This window comes from Heterocephalus glaber, unplaced genomic scaffold, assembly GCF_053883595.1.
Source record: "Heterocephalus glaber isolate CG9 unplaced genomic scaffold, H.glaber_assembly_v1.0 deba00001472, whole genome shotgun sequence".
NCBI classification, from domain to species: Eukaryota; Metazoa; Chordata; class Mammalia; order Rodentia; family Bathyergidae; genus Heterocephalus; species Heterocephalus glaber.
The window spans coordinates 33,483,626-33,505,659 of record NW_028258315.1 but is presented as its reverse complement, the minus strand read 5'-3'; positions in this window follow the sequence as shown (position 1 = coordinate 33,505,659).

Below are 22,034 nucleotides of genomic sequence, written 5' to 3'. Positions count from 1 at the left end.
AATTCCAAAATAAAAAGCTAGAAGTAAAACTCATCTGAGAAATAAAAGCACTTCTGCAATATTCATCATGATTCCAATAGGTTGAGATTGTTCATTTATAGCATTATTAAGACTACTCAGATATTCTAAGTCTCATGATTAAATATTAATAGTAAAACATTGATGAGAATTTAACAGCAATTATACATTATTCCCCATTATTACAACTACTGAGTTCAGTAAAATTCTTTGTTTGCTTGTGGGTTTTGTTGTTGTGGTGGTAGTGGTGGCTGTGTTTTTTATTTGGGCAATTAATTTAACAGTGAATTGGTTTGGAAACTTTGAAAATGTGCTTTCAGGTTATCATGTTATAGGGTAGGAAGCAGTATAACTGGATTTGTACCTTGAGTGAAGATATTTCTGCTTACTAAATAAATCTGATTTATAATTTCATGGGCAATGGGCTGTGAAGGGTGAGATATAAATGAGATCTAATGATGCTTTTAATCTTAGTAATCTACATCACTTATTTATAATTTTGTTAATTTGTTTATTACAACAATTTTCCCTGATTACTATGTTCTACATGTTTTACCAGGTGAAGGAACGAATGTACAAAATCTCTGATAACCCTATCAGGATCCTCTAGTTCACCCTAACAACGCTGTGGATCTGGTGACAAGTACAATGAGCAAATAACTTCAGTGTACATCTTCCTCTTGTTTTCATTTGAACACACAATGAAAGACAAGACTTGGAAGTACTAGGTTTCATCAGAAGCCATCTGGAGTTTTTCATAACTAGAATGTGCTATAAGGACACCTGCTCTGAGACAGGATACAGATGTTTGATAGTAAATTACTCCAAAATAATAGACTTAAAAACAGTTCTATTTGATTGTTTTTCAAAGATCAGATTTTATTTCTTATTAATTCAACTCAGGAATGTTAGTGTCCTGACAGGGTTAGTAATGAAAATTAATGGATGAAAAATGTTTATTTGCAATTCTTGCATTTTGATTACCCACACAGGTCAGGCATCTCCTGCACATCTTTATAGCCTGGGTTTTTGGTCTCTCCCAGGAAGATCATAGTCAGAACACGACTGGAGAGTTAAAGTGTGACACGATATCATAAATATGCCAATGTGTTGATGACATTGTTCCTGTGAGATTTCTGCATTTGTCATTGACTATGAATTTCACTAGACTAACAATAAATTTATTGCTATTTTAGCTGGTGGAGAACTCACTGTTTATTGAAAGTGATGTAAAAACTGTTATGATTTGTGCCAGGTCACAAAGCTAATTAATGGCCCAGAGCAGGAGAACTTCCCAGGAATCTTTACTCTTTATTAACTGCTCCCCTAAAGGCCTAACTTAGGATTCAATAAAAGTTCATTTCTAAAATATTACCATTAATATTAGCACTAGAAATAAAATATAAATGAAAAACTTAGCTTTGTTTAAACAATTAATCATCTTACCATCAAAATATCCTAAGTATAAGCCAGTTAAATGACTCTCTTTCCTTTTGACGCTACCTATATTTTTGCAAATTCAACTGAAATCCTAAGAGGCCGTGGATCTCAGCTATAAAAGCAAAAAATTTTCCTATTTAGTAATATTCAAAGAATTTGAGGATTGAACTCTATATATTTTTAAATGTCAATAATGTCCCTCTGTTACCCTTGCACGACTTTCCTGAGCTTGAAAATACAAGACTCAAGTTCTCCTCCTAACCCTTTCTACATTCCACACTCATATCAAAATCTCCAAAGTTATGAAAGACATCATTAATCAGCTTTGGCCCTCTTTTTTTTTATTGGATATACTCTGACATTCCTTAGTAAGTTAGTGCTCCAAGTAGTCCCTAAAAATGAAACATCTGGCAAGTAAAATGAAATTCACTTAGCATCCCAGTACTAATCCCTTCACTTAAATCCTGATAGTTATTATTTTCTTCTTCACAGCTCATCTGTCTATATCTAGAAAAGCACTGGAACATTTATTTTAATAACTTGGTACTTTCTTATACAAAGTGTACAGAAACAAATTAGCTGGGCTTTTTTTGATATGATGATACTACAAACAGCCATCATGAGACTATGTGGTAATAAAATTTGGGGTTTTGTGTTTTCTTTTTCTCTTTCCATTTTTATTTCTTCATTTCTCTTGCAGTTGGTGGCTGTTGGTGTTCTGGTAATCAACAATCTTATCTTCCCTCATTGTCTACCTCTCATGCCCCATGTCTCTGCTTTTATTTTACCTTTACATAAACTGTCAGCTGGAAATTAGTGCCTAACATGCTATGAATGTGTGTGTAAAGTAAATATCCATGAGATGGCCCAGGGTCTATGGAGGGAGATGCACAGTCTTTGGGTCTACAGTGGTTGGAATTCAAAGTCCCGTCTTTGAAGACTAAAGGGTAGGTTGGGTGTGCCACCTTGCACAGCAGGTTTGGGCAGATCACAAGAAACCTTCAGCTCTGTCATTTTTTCCTGTGTGTGACTCTGCTACACTTCAAGCATGATCTCCCTGAGAGCCAAAACCACAGGCCAAGTTTTTTTGTGACCTTTTGTGAAAGATGCTCAGATCAGAGTTGTGGGAGATTGTAGGTTGCTGCCAAAGTGTGTGGGCAACTATGGCTGTGTCAAATATCCAACCCATTTCAGAAGGAGAAGCCCAACTTAAGTATACTCAGGATCTAGAAGTCAGGGCTGTAGGTAAGGGTGTTCTCAAGTGGAAGCCACAGTTCAGATGTTGTAGAATTTGCTCAGCAATCAGAGGCTATCAAGCTTGGAGTCCAGTCTGAGGGGCTGTACCTTTATATTCCTGAAGAAGATTTTCCCAAATATGGGGCAGGAATCATGGAGTATTTATCAGGAAAAGTTCCAAATCACATTCTTTCCAGCACCTGATTAAGAAACCCAGGCAGAGTTGGCCTGTGGGCCAACTGGATGGGGCAGCACTAACTCCATCTGCACAGGTGGTACCACTGTGTGCATGTAAAAATGTGTTAGGCAGGGATGAACTGCATATCTGACAGTGGTCAGGTAAGATTATGATGGTTCTGAAAAATGCCTGTTGCCAGGAGATGTAGCTGTGGAAGCATCTCAGCTCAGTGTGTTACTGCTTGATGTGAGATGATGCTATTGGTCACAAACCTCTATAGTTTAAGCCATTGTTTTAGAGTGTATCCTTTCTACTTACAAAAAGTAAGCTACTGAAAAACAATATACCACATTATTCCAGAAGCATCCCCGCACACTTACATTTATCACATTTCTTGATTGCATTTCGAGGCCTTGTCCAGTGACTAGATATACAATGTAGATTCGTGTGACATATATTTTGTGATGTTCACACAATGATATCACTTACTAACACACTTCTCAGAACTTAGCCCCAAGGTCAAGTGATTCGTGACTGTGTCACACTTATTCTTCTACTGAAAGTGAGTTATTGGGGCTTTACTTTCCCCTGCTTAATTTCATTTAAAAAATAATAAAATTAACTTCCATTTCCAATTCATTAATGAGCTCAATGACACATCCACTCAAAATATTTCCCTGGAAAGTCATCAGTGCTGACCAAGGAGGTGATAAAAATGTTGTCATTCTGACAGTCCTTATCCAGTGTGATGAATCGCATGAACACCTCTTTTCTGCCTGTTGTAATTATGTCCATGGGCTATGTATCAGTTTTATTGAGAAAATCTTGGCAGTCATTCAGGTTTTCCATTCTCTTGATAGCAGTCATCATCATAAGAATCGTATTCCATGTTTTGTCAGAGTTGCAGATGTTGACAGTAGTTTTCTAAAAATTATTCCGATATCCTTTAAGAGACAGTGTGGATAAAGTTAGCACAGGATTTTTTTTTTTCTTTTTTTTTTTTTTGCTATGGGTCAAGTCGAGGGCTGCTTTTAGAAGTGCTGCAATGTTCTGGACACATGCAGATAGTTCTTGGTCATTTGCTCTTTTAGGTATCAAGGGGAGTACTGATGCTGACTCCAAAATGGTTCTTTATAGAAAATTATTAACCTCACTGTGTGTGGGGAGAACTAGCGTAGAGAAGGTCCTTGAGGAGCTTACATGTCAAGGGCATCTAATACATAAGGGCTTGTTTGTTCAGTCTCCTGGTAAGTGTTTGCTTCCATAGCCAGACTGATATCAGAAACCATGTGAGATACACTTTACATCAAGCTATGGTGATGGGCCAAGGGAAAAGTTGAGAGCTTGTTCTGGATAGAACAGTAATGTAGACCTAGAAGTATATAATGCACACCATTAGGGTGCATGTACTAAATGTTTATAAATTTGAGTCTACATGTCCTCCAAGGTAATATTCCTGTTTGCATTTTGAAAATCTCAACAATTAAAAATTGCCCCACATTCCTTCTCCTTACAGACTAGTTAGCCTTCTAAACTTTTTTTGTTCCAGTCCTAACATGGCTGCTAGATGACAGATAAGAAAACTTAGAAAAATAAGCACTAGACCAGGTGGACCTGTATGGTTTGCCAAATTCCAGAGTTGTCATTGCATTTACTTTTCCTCTTCACCTTCAGCCTTGTCCCAGGACTGAGATCCACTACCTCTTCCTTAGTCCTTTTCTGGGCCTAGATCTAGACTTTCATGCTGCACGCTCCTTGCTGATTATTGCAGCAACATGGACAATTCACCTCATTGCTGTGGAAAATTAGCTGGAAAATCAGTGTGACGAACTTATCAATTATTTCCTGCTTAACACTAATTCTCCTATTCCCACTTCATCAATATCACCAAAGAAGTCAGGATATAAACCTTTCCTGAGAAGCAATAAACTGTTAAGTACACCTGGATTCTAGACCAATATCCTACCATTGACCATAGACATCAATTCTTCAGGAAAGAATTAAATATTTTCTCAATTGCTTTAACTCAAGAACCAATATATCTCTATGTCAGTTTTAGAGTTTGTGTTCAACGTCCTTAAAAGCTGACGAGATTATTTCATGAGAAAAAAAATGAATGCATTTTTATTATTTATGTAATAAAAATAATACTTTTTAGTTGTATATTTTAATGAGAAATTCAACTTGTAAACCATGTTAGTTGCTGCCTCTAAAAATATAAAATGCATTAACAATGTTTATTTTATATTTCTGGTAAGATTTATGACATCTGCCACACTTCTCATTGCTACAAGCACAGATATTTCTGCTTCTCATCTGGTAAGAACTTTTGCTTTAGGGTTAGCTTACTCCTTCTTGACAAAATTTGGCTATATACATTCTCTTTTCTTTTTTCAGTACAGTCCACTTTCTAAATTATTTTATTTCATTCTACCAATTTCATGCTTTCTTAATGCAAATTATTTTTATAATGAAGTCTTTTGTTCTTAGTTATTTTGAATACTCATAATAAAGAAGTAGTAAGGTACTTCATCGAATGATATACCTACAAAGAATGTTAAATGAATTTCTTATATTTTATTTTTATATTATTGATATGAACTTCTCTAGCTGACAGATTAGTAAAGAACATCAAATAGACCATGTGAGGAAAGCATCACAAACAGAGTAATATGTAAAAAATTTTTAAAAGGAATTGAGAAATAAATCAGAAACAAGGGGCCAAGAGGACACTGCACATGAGTATATTGGCCAAAAAATGGGAGGAGGAAGTAATGTTTGGAGTTTATGTGATTATTCTGGATGTGTGAACCGCTGGGTGGCAGGGGATAGATATTTACTTTAAGAAGGTCCTCTGGCAAACTAAGACTATCTGGATAATGTAATATTTTGAAAAAGGAATTATTTTAAATTCATCTGAAAAGCTCTATAACCAAGCACTTTTCATACTGATTAAAATTTTAGAGGAAAAACTAAAGTTATAAAAGAATTGCAAGGCAAAATAAATGCATGATGAAATAACTTTGTCTAGGTTTGACATTAAAAACTTAATCATAAAGGAAAAGATTTATATATCGACAATAAGAATTTTTAAAACATCTTTTTGGCAAAATGGCCAAAAACAAATAACATAAGAAAACTGGTGTATACTGTGCCTTTATGTGATTGGCAAAAACTTAACATATCTAAACATGATGCATCTTCCTTCCTAGCCCTTTATGCCTTTTTCTCCCTCCATCAAACCTTCCTCTACCTGGCCTCATCTGGCTGACTCTCATTCTTCAATCTCTCTATTAGTCTTACTTTCCTGACTTTCTAATTTCTCTTGCCAGACACTTTCTGTTCCAAAGAAGAACTGAACAGTGGACCCTCGAGTTACAACTGGTCTGATGTACTAACAACTTGGATTAGGACCAGAATTTTAGTTTTAACTCATGACCAAAGTCTTGAGTTATACCCCAAATACTGGCCACTTATGCTTCCAGGTGGTCTCAGATACAGATTTAGTCATTAAAGTGTTCTGGAAAGAACATTACAACATCCTTTCCTGTATGGGGTTAATTGAGAAATCTTGGGCAGATTTCTAACGACACTGAAATCTTCCTGTTTACAGGAGAGAGACATTGAGAGAGACTGTGTAGAGGAACCTGAGCCTTCAACTGACAAACTTGTTACAATGACCCCTCCTGAACAAACTGAATTTGTAAGTCAAGGATCCACTGTATTTGCCATCCCTTATCATAGCCATGGCCTTTAGGGACATCTTTTTTGCAGGATTCTGAACTTCAGAGGCAAAGGGCCATTTCTCAAAGTTGTGTTTCATGGTTCTTCACCTTCTGACCCATATTACCTGGTATAGGTCTTAAATAAATCTTATTTCCCATTGTATTGGACAGCTTTCCAGTTGCTGAGACCAAATACTTGGCACCACAAATAAAAGAAAAGGTTTAATGATGTTCATGGTTTAAAAGTATTCAGTCCATTGTGGCTGACTCCAAGGCAGATATATCATGGTGGAAGTGTGTGGTGGAACAAAGACGCTTAGTTCATGGTGCCTAGAAAGCAGAGCACAGGGGAAAGGTGCCAGTAGAGATATACCCTCCCCGGTGCTTGCACTGATCTAATTCTTCTCATTGCACCCCACCATCTAGCAGCACATTCAGATATAAGTATCAGCAGGTCATTGCACAGATGAGTATAACACCATGATGGAGTCATTTGTCTAGAAATCACCCTAATCTAGTCAAATGAATATTTAAGATTAACTGGCACACCATTCAAATGCATGACTATTTTAAGAGCTCATTGTGAACTATTAGAGGAAGGATATGAATAAAAAATTTAGAAGGAAAGCATACAAAAGCCCAAACAGAATAACTTGTACTGAATTTATAACACTCAAATAAATAAAAATTAAATAATATATTTGTACTTAGACTATGTCTGTCCATAATATTCATATGTGGATTCTTTTTGAAAATACATAATAACATTAATAATAGCATCAATAGTATGTAAAGGTATGATGAAAACTACCTCATAAACTACTCAGCAGAATTTCACTTCGTACAAATTCGCTGAAGAAATTAAATACCGTTCCCTCAGAAATTCATAAAAAAGTAATTTTTAATTAAACAAGTATTTATGTAAAGTCTGAGAATATTGCTTCCAGTAAAAAACGAGAAATAAACTAAATGTTTATTAGTAAGGGATTATTTTAAAAATCTATCACAAGATAGATCCAATGATTACAGTATTACCATGCTGTGAGATTTAATTGAAGTATAAACCTGAATATGTGTGTGTGTATGAAATTGGTATCTCACTTTTGAAAAAATATATACACTGTGTAAGTGCTTAAATGATGCAGAAAAAAATTTTCAGAATATTTTATCCAAAATATTAAAACTTCTTATGTCTTAACATTTTATTAGCATTCCTTGCTAGTATCAATTAATCTATGTTTTCTCCCAGTGCAACTATTTTGGTCTTAATTTTAAGGTCCTCCAGAAAAATGAGGAATAGATAGAAAGCTAATCAAAAAGATCAACAGAGAAAGAGAGAGAGAGAGAGAGAGAGAGAGAGAAATTGAAGCAGGTTGGTACAGACCTCTTATAGTAGATTATTTCCAAAGCAGAAAGGTTGGGAGAAAAAAAAAATATGTGCAAGTGGTTGCTTTTGTACATCACTTAGCAGGGAGGCATGAGGGATGGGGGTGAATCAGGGAAGTAGACAAATTCAATTAAAGACTATGCTATCAATTTGACTATCACCTCTGGTGATTAGTCCTTGGTCCCAAGGATGAGGTTAGTTGTGTCTCCCATGTGACAGATGAAAAGCCTGACCATCGTCCTCCTACTTGCATCACATATACACCTGTGCAGGGCAGGGATCTGAGAGTCAAGCTCTGCCAGGTGGACATGACTGAGCTACTTAAAAGAATAATGAGGAAAACACAAATAAAGACTGTAATCGTTAATTTTCGAGTGAACATTGCTGTGATAATAAAATGTTAGCAGTACAATGGGGCTTAAAAACATTCCTTGGATAATGTCAATTACATTTTGGGGAAGTTTCTGCAGCAATCCACAGCACTTCCAGCTGTGGTATTCTCTCTCTGGGGGCTGAGGAAGTGCACACGAGGAAAGCCAGATTCCATCTTTCCTGTGTCTACCATGGAGTAGTGAGAGCTCAGAGCACACTTTAGTCCTTTTCAGAAATGAAACCGAAGAACCAGATATCTGGATGAGCACATTAGAGTGCAGGGATTTCAAAGTAAAGTAAGCAAAGGAGTGCCTTGGTGAACATATCTCCACCAATTAAGGATTCATTTGTATTTAGGAAACATTTTAAAATCCTCATACCTCTAATAAGGACATGATAGCAAAAATCAAGCATGCTGATTTCATTTTTGATTTAGGATTGAAGGAAGAGAATATTTTAAGTGTTAGATGTCAGATTCTCTTTGGAATGTTGAATTGCCAGTAGATCTGTTCTATTAATGCCACCCTTTTTGGTCAGGAAGAATATATGAAGTATAGGGATGATTTTTAATACTGTGCTTAAGGAATTAACATGAAAATTTGTTCAAAAAATTTTAATCAAGATTTCTTAAAAATAATGGTTCTCATTTGTTAAGTGCAAAGTTAACTTTTCTGATTATAACTGATTGTAAGCATGTTTACATCGAGTTGTGTTCTATTGACATATAAAAAATATAAATAATTACGGATGGGAAATTTAAATGACTAACCCCCATTTTTATATGCAGATGAATGAGTATCAAGTTTAAAAATGAATGAATCTTACCAGACCAAAGTTCCTACTATTAAGAAGTTAATATCATTGCAAGTCTCATTAAGTTAGAAATAATAAAATGTGAGCCTAATTACCTTTTTCAAGTGACGAATAATGTGAAGGTGAGTGCTTTTTAACTTTCTTTTTAATCAAGGTATAGTTATTAATTTTTACTCTTTTATATTTTATTCAACATCATTCTATTAATAGTGACATGATCCAGAAGCAAAGGTGTAAAGTAATTTGCTAGAATAAGGTGTAAGAATAATTTCCATAGTGCTGCTCAGGCTGTCACAATCCAGCTTTCCCAATGTGAGAAGTCCTCAGACTTCAGTATTTCCAGCTGCTAATGCACTGTGTGGTGCTCCAAGAGGCAGAAAGAGGTCAGTTAAGTGTTTTTTCCTTAAAAAGAGAACATTTAAAATAAATTTCATTTGCTTCTACCAGTCTGCATTTTTCTTATGCTTCCCAACCCATTGCATTTTAAATAAGAGAAATTGGGAAAAACAATATAGTTTAGATTAATTGATTGCCAGCTTTACACTGCCCAAAATACTTTTCATCTTTTTTTTCTAATGATCTAGAATATTCCTTTTGGGGGAAACATGACTGATTATCTATCTCCTTCTTCAATTTCATCTCCAACCTGTCCATTTGGTGACCTTTTGGTCCTTACTACCTATATCACTTCTCTTGAGCAAAAATTATGGGAGGTTGTTTTTTATGGGAGCCCATTGTTTCAGGTTGAACTCCTGTGATAGGCTCCAACAGACCAGACCAAACCTGAACAGATGTTACAGGTTCAAATTGAAACTTTAAGAACACAAATTCCCAAATGTACACATTTTTCCTCAAAGCTGGAGATTCCAATCTACTTGATTCAATGTAAAAAGGAAATTTCTTCCGCTTTAACTCTTATAGAAAAGTAACCTAATGTAAGCTGATATAGTCAGATTTTTTCCCAATTATCTGGTTGCACTGTTCCTACCTTATAAACCCACTGTTCTACTATTGCCCAGTAGAACTCTGTATTTTGTATGAAGGAGCAGCCTTCATTAATGAACCACGTATAAAAGTAAATGGTAAGATCTGGAAGTAAATGTGTTGTAATTTTTTCTACTGGCAGTTGTTTTGGTTGCTGCACAGGCGCCTGACACACTAAGGCATTTGCTAACAATCCTAACTGTGCCTTGCATGCCTACTAGCACAGACCACACTGTTGATGCCAATCTGATTTCTTTGTTTAAATGAGTGAGCTTTTTCTCCCCATTGTTGTTGTTGGCCACAGTGTTGGCTTTGTCCCATAGAATATGGGCATAGTACTAGTTCACTCATTGAATGCTGAGGTTTCAGTGGTTGTGGTTGTGTTCCTTGTCAATCTCTTGTCCTCTGTTATCCCCAGGAGAGCTCACCTCAATAGCCATGTACCAAGGAAAATGAAGAGATGTGAGAAACAAATCTAACTCATACTTGTAGTCTAGAGGCAAATTCATCTGATTTGCAGGCTCCAGCAAAGCAGCCCAAGACAAACTGGGCTTTAATGTTTGTGGTTGTGATTCTTTTAAGATGGCTTATAAGATATTCTTAAGATAGGAGATGGATGAAATTCCCCAAATTTACCTACTTGAATTAAGTGAGACCTGACATCTTCTACAGCTCTGGTGTTAGCTTTCTCATCATCATCAAGACACAAAACCTGACACTCATAACTGAAAGGAAGGGAGGTTTAATTTGGCTCTTGATTTCTGAGAATTCAATCCATGGATATCTGGTTTCAAGGCAAAAATATAATGGCAGAAGGATATGGCAGAGTAAAGCTGCTTAGTTCATGGTGGCAAGGAATCAGAGAAGAAGAACCATGCCAGAGAGGAAAGGGTGAAAGACCAGATATAGTATCCAAAGTCACACTCCCAGATATTCCCAGAAGTGTGTCCCACCAATCTGCTGGGCATTTTTAATCCACCAAGTTGATAGATCAGGATTAACAGTCACACCTTTATCTCTACTTAAATAAAATTTGTCATTTTACTCATATTTTAAAAATTATCAAATCCATTGGGAGAGCTGCTCACATCATTTATTTAAATTAAATATCTGCCTCCCCCCTCCCTCATAACCACGCAATCCTGGATGTATTCTGGAGATCTCTCCTAGGTCTATATAGGGTATCGATGATGATATTCACTAATGTATGACTTGTGTTGTAAGGAGTTGGACATACTCTGAATACTGTCAGTAGCACGGTCAAGAGATCTGTGGAATCTAAATAGACATTAGGCTATCAAAAGAATCAATAATATAATAGACTCAGTGGATGATACATTTATGGATACTAACAATCAGACCATAAAACCAATTTTCTAGTCGCTGATGCCACTAGTGAGGAATAAATCAGGACTTTTAACAAACCAAAAACAAAGACAATGCCCAAAATATTGGGCAAACCATTTCTGCCTAATGTGGAAGATCAAGCAACTGTTTAAAGAGTTATTCTTGTGAACACTGCAACATAAGGAATTTTAAAAGCACAATATTAAATGAAAAACTGTGATATAGAATGAAATGTGTAACATTGACATTTGTGAAAATCAAAAACATGCACATGAGGATATATAGACAAAAAATATCAAACATCCTAAAACAACTCAGAATGTGTCTCCAGGAGGTGAGCAGAAAGGGAATGGAGAGGAGACATGATGGCACAATCAATAAAAAGGCCAAGAAGAGAGCTTTGCAGAGATCAGCGATGACAGCATGCTTTGGATGAAGAACATCATTGAAAATAACCTCTGCACTTTAGTTTTTAAATAAAATGTTATATAGCTGACTGTGATGGTGCACACATGTTATCCCAGCACTCTGGGAGGCTGAGGCATGAGGACTGAAATTTCGAGTCTAGGTCTCAGCTATATAGAAGACTGTCTCTTAAAAAAATAAAAAATTAAAAGAGCTCACAATGCAATTCAGTGTGAGGGCCCTGGGTTCAATCTCCAGTACTACAAAAAAAAGTTTTTCCCCAATTATGCAAATATAGTCATCTTATTTTTTTTCTGGTAGCAATTAAAGTGATTGACTTTTTCATTTGATATTTGACATATTTGAATTTTATTGTACCAGATAGTATAAGATTATGATTTAACTTTATTTTCTTTCCAAATAACTGATTATCTGAGAGTCTTATATTGAAGGATCCTTATTGTTTTTTAATGATCTATGGTACCTCTGTTAAAGTTTTCTGCATACACATGGAATGGCTGGAGGCTATTTCACCTTTCATCTGTTTCCCCATTTTCTGTGCCGCTATCTCAGTGCTAAATAGTATAGCTTCATGTAGTTGAGAAGGTCTCCTGCTAAGAATCTCTGCAGATCCACTCACTAGAGCCGAGCTCTTTCTGCTCATGGCCGGCAGAAATCTCCTTATGCCAACTAATCCAAAGTTCCAAAAGTGGCAGGAGAGCTTCTCTGGGTCTATTTTTCAGAACTTTTCTTTCTCTGCTCTAGCATTTTAGTGTTTTGCATTTGCTTTTGCTTTTTAAAGGGCCCATAAGTTACTCTTCTCCATGATTCTGGATTTGGTTTTATAGTTTGAATATCTGTTGACTGATACAATTAGATGTCTGATTCATTGAGATCTTCTATCTCTTGGACAAGAGATGACAGTCTTTTTGCTACTGATATGTTTGATTGGATATTTTTCTATTTGAGCTCAAATCAATAAAGAATATCTAGGGCCAGTAGGATGAAAGTTATTTAATATGTTTGTTTCACAATCTATTCTTGACTAATGTGTAGAATTGAAACACTATGTCTAGTTATTTAAAATCCAGTAGGGCCATTATCATACAGTGATTATATGATGTTTTCTTATCTCTTAAAGAGTATCACTGGTTTAATTTAAGATCTATCTTGAGAAAGGGTGCAACAGACAAAGGAGCTTTCTCTAAAGCCAGGAATCTGCACTCATAGCTGGATAATATTCTGACTCTTGTATAATGTCTTTGACTATAAATTACTAGGCTATGGTGAGATTACCATAATAAAGTTACAGCTTTTTTGAGGCAGCTTAATGGGCATATCCTACTTTTTTTTATAGCATCAATGTTACACATTTGAACAGTAACTTCTTGAGTGAATTTTGCATGTATTACATATTCCAGTATCTGAAAGTATTCTGAGAAAGGTGCACAGATATTCTTGTGAAATGTTGATAATAACAATTACTTGAGCACATTAAAATTTATTTACCTAAGAGAAAGAGGATAAAATCACGAGAAGCTTGGAAGATGTTTGGATACTTCAAGAACTGGCGGTTAGTTACGAGGAAGATCAAATCCAAACAAACAATGTACACACATACACATAAACACACAAACACGCAATCACACACTTGGAGTTTCACATATCAAGACACTTGCACATGATGATTTTCCAGTTATATTTTGCTGAGAACTCAGATTTGCACAAGGACATTTACATAACTCAAATAGAAGCCAGTTAAAATTTAATTTTCGTGTACCTTGTAGAAGCTAGGATTAACAAAGGGCAGAATGCAGCTGTGTGAGCTCTAACTCATACCTACAAAATAGGCTCTGAAACTATGCGGTCCTATCTTGCCCCAGAACCAGGCAAAGTCTTGTACTGTAGATGGGGCCATCTTTCATGTTCTTTTTCCTCTTTCACTTGCCAGATGGCTTTGAAAGCAAGTATACATTGTACCGCTCTGTTTCTTTAAGTCATACACTCATGCCATCATGCAGAGCAAACAGTAGCTTGATTTCAGTAAAAACTCCCTTTTTTATTATATCAGTGCAATATGTTTCTATTTCTCCCTTTACCCTTCCTTTCCTATTTTTTCCTTTTTTTATTTTTTGACATTCAGCATATTTCAGAATGTTTCAGATAATAGGTATGTTAGTTGAATTTTATTTTTACAATTGCAGAAAAATTCCAATTGATACTTCCATTTCTCCTTGGTTTTTCATAAATGTTTAAATAATTTCCACACCTTTTACTTTTACAGGCCTAGCATATTGTAGAAATGTTTGTATAATCAGAATTTAGTTAGATATAGTTATGTAAATTAATATGTTAATAGCAAAATGTTTTGAGGATGTGATTATCTTGGACTCATTGTGCCTCTCTTGGGTTTTGATGATAGTATTTTTCTGTATAATTTGACACTTTCTAAGCTTTCTTTTTAACTGTAAGCCAAATTTACAAATCATTTCAAGTTCTATGATTCATTAGTCCATATGGTCCTCGTTCTCTCCTGGCAACAACAGCTGACTTTTCATCCAGATGTGATAGATCTCCAACCCTTTTATTGGTCTTTTGTGAGTATGTATGTGTGTGCGTGTGTGTGCGTGTGTGTGTGTTACTGTGAGTTAAACTCAGGTTTTCACACTGAGATATATCCCCTGCCCTTATTTTTTATTCTTTATTTTGAGGCAAGTTTTCACTTGATTGCTGAATTGCCCAGGCTGGACTCAAACTTGAGCTACTCCTTCCTCAGCCTCTCAGAGGGCTGGGATTACAGCCATGTGCCACCACAACCAGACTTTTTCACAATGTTAATGGAAAGAAAAGGTGTTATATCACCTGCTCAGTGAGAGAAAAGGAAGGACCTCCTGAGAAATTGATTTCATCATTCAGATCTGCATATTTCCTCTACTGGAAAGTTGATATTATAGTACCCAGCTCATGAGTTCTTATAATTAAAATTGAATGAAATAATATAGGTAAAATTATTGGTAGTTTCTGGCACATAACAGCTAGAAAAATCATGTAAGCACTGGCCATTACACTTACCATAATTATTGAACATATGTTTCAGCTGCATTTTAAGAGGCTTGATTCCTGGGTTAAGTTTGGAGCCTCCCGAGCAGGTAGCAACTCTCTGGCCTCCACTCTTCATATTACCAGAGGGAGGGAGAATTTGCTTGAGGAAACTGCAAAAGAAAATTCAAGTCTGGAAATTGTAGACAAATCAGGCTGACTAGCTCCTCCTCATTTTCAGTCTTGGAAATTTCTAAGGAAAAGGCAATATACAACATTGAAGAAAAGACAGAACATTTTGGAGTTTACTTTTCTGTTTTCTTACTTATTCTGTATAACTTTCAAGAGACAATTTAACTTTAGGTTGCCCAAGGATCCTTGTCATTAAAACGGGTAATGACAATATCTGTCTCCTGTTATGTTGAAGAGCTGAAGGACATAGTACATCAGAAGCAGTTTCATAACCAGAAAGCACTGTTCCAAAGTCAATTATTTAATCAATTACATAAAGACATTTTGAAATGGAATGCCAAACTTAATTCTGTAAACAAAAGCTAAATCTAAATTTTGGGGCTAGTCTGGTGTCAGGGTATAAATATATTTCACTTTGTTCCCCTCATGTAATAACTTCTTGGATGTTTTATTTTCCTTTTTAAGTAGATACTTCCGTTCTATCTAATTATGCAGCCTTCTCAAGTTTCAACAACTATCAGCAAAATCAAGCTGTCCTCATTTGACTGGGAATATCACTGAAATGATAAATTAAACAGCTTAGTACAGTGCAAACTGGAAAGCACAATGCAGCCTTCTAAATTTTAGAATCTTAACTATTATTCAAAGATTGTACAAGTTAATATTCAAGAGCTGATTAAAATCACAAATGTGCAAGTATTATGGCTGTATTTTATTAGATTTATTAAATTCTCATTTAGCACATGATCTTCATCTCAGTAGTATAAAAGTATAAATTCAATTTAAAATATGCCTTTAGAATTGCCTTTAATACTGATGCATAGGATAAATACCAATCAACTTTCCAAGCTTCAAACATAATTTGTGTGATATGGGAATAATTTGTTATTCTGTTATATTAATATTTGCTACCATAGCAGATGTAGTTTTGTAGGAAAAATACTTATTAAGGATAACATTTTAGGCAGATCCCGGAGAGCAGCGGTGTGGAACAGAGCAGCACATCTTCAGGCAGGTCCAGCCAGGGCCCCACTCCAACCCCTGCTGATTGGGCACACAGGGCCAAGCCAAGTGCCCACCCAGAAAAGAGCTTCACAGGCACACAAGCAACAGCCAGAGGCTCACCCCAATACCATCAGTAAGTGTGCGGAGACCCTGCTCTGGCACCAGGGACTGGGGTGCACAGCCCCCAGCCAAAGGCCCTCCCAGACAACAGTTTCACAGGGAAGCATGCCCTAGCCAAAGATATGCCTAGATATGACCCCAACTGTGCACAGATCCCAGCCAGAAGCCCACCCAGACAACAAGTCAGCTCAGGGATTCAGAAGGCAACCATTCTGAACTCAGGAGTTGGTGCACTAGTGAACAGCAGAGAAAAGGCTGCTCGGTGGCTTGCAGAGAATTCAAGACCACTGAGTGAGAAAAAGTTGCCTCACCAAAGGCACAGCAGGCAGCATCTGTTGAAATGAGAAGGCACATAGACAAGTTTAAAAACCAGACTTCCATATCACCTAAGGCAACCCAAAAAGGAAAATGATGAAACAATATACTCAACTACCTGCACTCCCTGATCTCACAATGAAAGATGATCTGGAAAATATGAAATCAGAAATAATTTCTCAAATAACAGCAGAGATTGTGCCCATAGTGCAAGATATGATTAATAATTCTAGAGCAGATACAGATAAAAACATGGAGGAGCCATGGAACGTGATGGAATCCCAACATAGGAAACAAATGGAATCCATGAAACAGACACAAACAGATTTCCAGGAGATTAAAAACTCCATTGAAAGTTTATGCAGCAGAATGAGCCAATGTGAGGACAGAACTTGATATATAAAAGATAGAATTACAATTAGTGACCAGGAAAAGAAAAGTTTCTTCAAAATAGTAAGGGACCATGAAAAATCAATCCAGCAGCTACTAGATGATGCAAAGAAGAATAACCTAAGACTAATCAGAGTCAATAAACAGGAAAGAGTGCAGATGACATTAAAAAAAAAAACACATAAAACTGTTCACAGAAGTGATGGCAGAAAACTTCCCAAGCAGGGGAAAGGAACTTGACATACAGGTAAGTTAAGCATATAGGACTCCAACGAGCCTTGATCAAAAACAAACAAACAAACAAACAAACAAAAAACCCCACAACTACACATAGGTATATAATAGTTAAGATTCCAGAAACCCAACAGAAGAACAAAATTCTACAAGCAGTTAGAGAAAAGAAAAAAATCACATACAAAGGAAAGCCCATCAGAATCACAGCAGACTTCTCAACACAAATCCTCAAGGCAAGAAGAGTTTGGAGTCATATTTCAAGCCCAAAAGGAAAACAACCCCAACCCAGACTGATGAACCCTGCAAAACTATCTTTCAAAATTGATGGAGAAATAAGATACTTTCATGACAAAGAGCACCCAAGTAATTTCATGAATACCAAATCAGCACTCCAAAAAATTTTAAACAATATCCTAAGAAAAGACAGTGAGGATCACAACCCCAGAAAGCCCAGTAGAATGAATCCAGCAGGCATGACAAGAAATTGAATGCAAAGAGGGAGAATCCAACAAAAAGAAAAAGTCATGACAAGGATAAGTCAATACATATTAGTTATAACCATCAATGTTAATGGTGTCAATCACCAATCAAAATAAATAGACTGGCAGAATGGATCAAGAAGCAAGATGCAACAATATGCTGCATACAAGAAACACATTTAATTGAAAAAGAAACTTGTAGACCGCAAGTTAAAGGATGGAAAACAATACTCCACATGACAAGAACCCCCCAAAAAGCAGGAGTAGCTATCCTCTTTTCAGATCAAATGGATTTCAAACCAACACTGATTAAGAGAGACAAAGACACTGCATACATAAAGGGAACAATCCAAGAGGAAGAGATGGCAGTCATAAATAAATATGCACCAAACACTAGTGCACCCAACTATATAAAACAAAGACTAAGAGACATGAAAAACTCAAGTAAGCACTAATACAATAGTAGTGGGGGACCTCAATAACCCACTGTCACAAATAGATAGATCAACTAGACAAAAAACCCCCAAAACAACAAAATACTGGACCTCAATCAAACCCTTGAACAAATAAACTTAACAGATGTTTACAGAGTCTTCCACCCCACAAAATCAGAATACACATTCTTTTCAGCTGCATAAGGGTCATTCTCCAAAGTAGACCACATACTCGCTCATAGAACATGTTTATGTAAGTGCAAAGGAATTGAAGTTATCCCCTGTATATTATCAGACCATAGTGCATTGAAATTGGAGATCCATAGCAAAAGAAACTGCAAGAATTTCATAAAAACATGGAAACTGAACAACACACTTCTGAATAACCAATGGGTCACAGAGGAAATTAAAGAAGAAATCATACAGTTCCTTCAATTGAATGACAATATCAATTCAACATATTGAAATTTATGGGACACAATAAAAGTCTTACAAGGGAAATTCATAGCAGTGAATACCCACATTAGGAACACAGAACGAGCTGAATTAAACACCCTGATGCTGAACCTCAAGCTTCTAGAAAAAGAAGAGCAGGACAAACCCAAAGCTCATACAAGGGAGGAAATTGTAAAGATCAGAGGAGAAATCAATGCAATGGAGACTAAGAGAATGATGCAAAAAAAAAAATCAATGAAGCCAAGAGTTGGTTCTTCTAAAGAATAAACAAAATTGACAAACCCTTATCCAACCTGATCACAAAAAGGAAAGAAAAGACCCAAATCCATGCAATTAGGAATGAAAAGGGTGAAATTACAATGAACCCAGCAGAAATCCAGATCATCAATACCTACTTCAAGAACCTATATGTTAATAAGATAGAAAACACAGAAGAAATGGACAGATTCCTAGATATGTATGAATTACAAAGTTAAATAAAGAAGACCTGAAAGTTCTAAACAACCCAATATCAATCAATGAAATTGAAAATGTAATTAAAAACTTACCAACTAAGAAAATCCTGGGTCCTGATGGCTTCACTGCCGAATTCTACAAGAGAGGAGCTACTGCCACTACTGTTTAAACTCTTCAATGAAATTGAAAGGGAAGCAAAACTCCCAAACTCATTCATGGAAGGAAGCATCACTTGATTCCAAAAGCAGAGAAAGATCCAACTGGAAAAGAGAATTATAGGCCAATGTCACTAATGAATATAGATGCAAAAATCCTTAATAAGATACTGGCAAATAGAATGCAGATGATCATCAAGAAGATCATATACCTTGAGCAAGTGAGATTCATCCCAGGGATGCAGGGATGGTTGAACATAGGCAAATCAATAAATTCAATACACTATATTAATAGAAACAAGGACAAAAACCATATGATTGTCTCAATAGATGCAAAAAAAAATTGAAAAATCCAACACATATTCATGGTAAAAACCCTGCAAAAAATTAGAATAGATGGTCTCTACCTTAATCTGATAAAAGCCATCTATGAAAAACCAACAGCCAATATCATACTAAATGGTCAAGAACTGAAATCCTTCACACTAAAATCAGGAACAAGATAAGGATGTCCATTATCACAACTCCTGTTCAATATAGTTTTGGAACATTAGCCACAGCAATTAGACAAGAGAAAAGAAATAAAAAGAGTAAAGATAGGAAATGAAGTCAAATTGTCATTATTTGGAGATGACATGATATTCTATATAGAAGACCCCAAGAACTCCACTGAAACTCTTCTAGACTAAAAACCAAAATTCAGTAAAGTAGCTGGATACAAGGTCAACACACAAAAATCAATAGCTTTCCTCTACAGCAACAACAGTCTCACTGAAAAATAGTGCTAACAATTCCTTTCATAATCGCATTCAAAAAACTGAACTACCTAGGAATCAACATAAAAAAAGAAAACAAAGACCTCTTCTCTGAAAACTATAGCACTCTGAAAAGAGAGATTTAAGAAGATATCAGAAAATGGAAAGACATCACTTGCTCTTGGTTAAGAAGAATCAACATAGTGAAAATGGCCATACTTCCAAATTCAGCTGGAACAAGAAGAGGCCTGGAAATAAAGAGAAAGAAAGAAATGTAATAAAGATAGGAAATGAAGAAGTCAAATCGTCATTATTTGCAGACAAGATGATACTCTATTTACAAGGCCCCAGAGACTCTACCAAAGTCTTCTAGACTTAATGACCAAATTCAGAAAAGTAGCTGGATAGAAGGTTAACACATAAAAATCAATAGCTTTCCTGTACATGATCAACACACTCACTGAGATAGAAATAGGGCAACCAATTCCTTTCACAATAGCATCCAAAAAACTGAAATACCTAGGAATCAACGGAAAGAAAAAAATCAAAGACTTCTTCTTTGAAAACTATAGAACTCTGAAAAAAGAGATCAAAGCTGATATCAGAGAATGGAAAGACCACCTTTGCTCCTGGGTAGAAAGAACCAACACAGTGAAAATGGCCGTACTTCCAAAACTGCTATATAGATTCAATGCAATCCCAATTGAAATTCCAGCAGCATACTTCACTGTCTTTGAGAAAACAATCCAAAAATTCATTTGAAGCAAGAAGAGTCCTAGAATAGCAAATGCAATTCTAGGTAACAGAGACATAGCAGGGGGTATCACAACCCCCAACTTGAAACTATACTATGAAGATACTGTGATAAAAACAGCATGGTAGTGGCAAAGAAACAGACCTGAGGACCAGTGGGACAGAATAGAAGATGCAGAAACAACTCCAGACACACTCAGCCACTCCATCTTTAACAAAGGTGCCAAACACTCTCATTGGAGGAGAGATAGCTTCTTTACTAAATGGTGCCGGAAAAACTAGGTTTCAACTTTCCAAAGATTAAAACTAGACCTATATTTCTCACCACACTAAACTAAAACTGAAATGGATTAAAGATCTAAATATTAAAACAGAAACACTAAACTTCCAGAAGAGAGGTTAGGTAGAACTCTAGGGAGACATTGGCATAGGAAAGGACTTTATGAACAAATACTCAGTAGCATGGAAACTAGCGCAAAGAATCAACAACTGGGATCTCATCTTATTAGAAAGCTTCTGCATTGAAAGAGAAACCAACAGAGCTAAGAGACAACCTACAATGTGGGAAATAAATTTCACAAGCTATTTAAACTATCGATTTTAAAACCCTCCTTAGTAATCATTGATCTTCATGAATAGGAAAGAAAATTGGGTTTCAACTTGCCAAAGATTAAAACTAGACCTATATCATTCATCATGCACTAAACTAAAATCAAAATGAATTAAAGATCTAACTATTAAAAGAGAAACACTGAACCTACTGCAAGAGAGGTTAGGTAGAACTCTTGAAGATGTTGGTGTAGGGAAAGATTTTATGAACAAAACCTGTTGCACATGAACTAGCACAAACAATCAACAAGTGGGATCTCTTATTAAAAACTTCTGCACAGCAAGAGAAACCACCAACAGTGTGAAGAGACAACCCACAATGTGGGAAAAAATTTTTACCAGCACTTCCTCAGAGGAAGGTCTACTATCTAGAATCTATAAAGAACTTAAAAAAATCAGACCTCAACATTTAAAGACCCAATCCAAAAATGGGCATCTGAAAAGAACAGATATTTCTCAGACAAGGAAGTAGAAATAGCAAATAAACATATGAAAAGATGTTCAACATCACTGGTCATTTGAGAGATGCAAATGAAAACAATGCTGAAATTTCACCTCACTCCAGAAAGAATGGCTGCTTTTATGTAATCAATCAGTAACAAATCTGGTGGGGATATGGGGAAAAAGGAACCCTGCTCCACTGCTGGTGGGAGTGTAGACTGGTACAACCACAGTGGAAATCAGTATGGAGATACCTCAAAGAACTAGGACTGGAAGTCCCATTTGACCCTGCTATT